Below are 1812 nucleotides of genomic sequence, written 5' to 3' on the forward strand. Positions count from 1 at the left end.
TAAACACACACATTTGTACATACAATTACATTTTGTAGTTAAAAAAAAAAAACACGATTCCCAAAGCCAGGCACTACTGCTGGTGCCGAGAAGTTCTTGCTGAAAGGAGACTGATACAGATGACTCCTGAGAGGGAATGCCAGGGCAATGAGGTGGGAGTGGTTTGGTGGAAGTGGGAGCATCTTCATAGAAGCAGGGGAAGAGAGGGGAGAGAGGGAAGATGGGGAAGGAGAGGGAGGAAAGGGGATGACATTTGAAATGCAAATATATAAAACATCCAATAAAAAGAATAAAAAAATATAAAAAACAAAGAGAAAACCAAAGATTCAAATGTTTTCGGTTACAAAATTATTAACTCTTATTTGGATTTTGAAAGGGAAATCAGAATTATTACTTCCTTAAATAGAGTTTTCCAATATTGAAAATTAAAATACAAAATTTAGAATGCATTCGTAACATACACACAGAGTGGCGGCAGGGGGAGTCGGCAGTTTACTTCAAATTTCAACTTTAAATGATATCCCTTGACCATATCAGAAAATATTACCTCCAGAAAAAATAATGAAAAAAATCTGAAAACAGGTTATAGAATACCATAAATAGACCACCGATTAATAAATATAAATTGAAAGCAAAATATGAAAACACTAATTTCTAAGACTTTTTCCAATGGTCATAATTTGCATTTTCATAGGTCCAAATAGTCTTATAGTGCCTTATTTGAGTCCTTGAACATAGGTGTTTTGGTATTATAACTTTTTTACTACTGTTATTGATTTACTTTGCCCCTGGGTGGTACTGAGCAGTGAGCATTAATTTTTCAGTGGCTTTTAGATACATATAGACCAGCTCTACTGTCAGACTGCACTATTACTTCAAAAGTCTTTCAAAGCAGCACAAAATATCGGAAAACATAATACAAATCTATGTCGAAATGAACAGGAAAATTTGACTAACATAAACTTCAAACTTTCTATGCAATAATTTTTTTTGTGGGTTAAGGCTATACATTTTCCTAAGTTTCACAAGCTGTTTTTTTTTTTTTTTTTTTTTTTTTTTTTTTTTTTTGTGCTGGAGATGAAACTCAGGCCTTTACACATGATAAGAATGTGCACTGCCACAGAGGCACATTCCCAGCTTCGCATCTTAAAATTTTTGGTGTGTTAGAAACCTAAAATAGATGATTATAAATTTGACTGTTTATTCCTTTGTCTTATATTACAAGCATCACAAAAACCATATACTTGGCATTATTTGCATATCACAAAAATATTTCCCTGATAAAAGAAGAACCAAATATTCTGACATGTATTAACAAAAAAATTCTAGTACATGGCTAATCTTTGCATAGATTAAAATATGCCATGCATGGTCCCCACATTTCACATTCTCTGTTAACTGCACAGCTGCTGCTGTCAGAGCATAGTCCGATTTCAAAAATGTAACTCGGAGCATAGTTTATAAAGTTTTCACCAGGTAAGCACTCCTCAAATTAGTAGCATTTTAGTTTAGAATGCTAAATAAAAGTACAGGTGTGGAGAAAAAAAAAAAAAGAAAATACTAACACACATCATAAAACACATTTTTTATGGGTTTAAACAAAAAGGCACATGTGGAGAGATGGTTCAGTTATTAAAGGCTAAGCTCACAACCAAAAGGAAAATGCACACTTGATGGCAAATTTGAACCTTTAAACACTACACACAGACAGACACAGTGTGAATGCCCTGTAAAATGAAGAACTTAGAATATAAAAAAATAACAATAATAAAGTAAATCCTCAGAGAAGGACATGGGATTAGAGACAAATGG

This window comes from Micromys minutus (assembly GCF_963924665.1).
Source record: "Micromys minutus genome assembly, chromosome: X".
Lineage (NCBI taxonomy): Eukaryota > Metazoa > Chordata > Mammalia > Rodentia > Muridae > Micromys > Micromys minutus.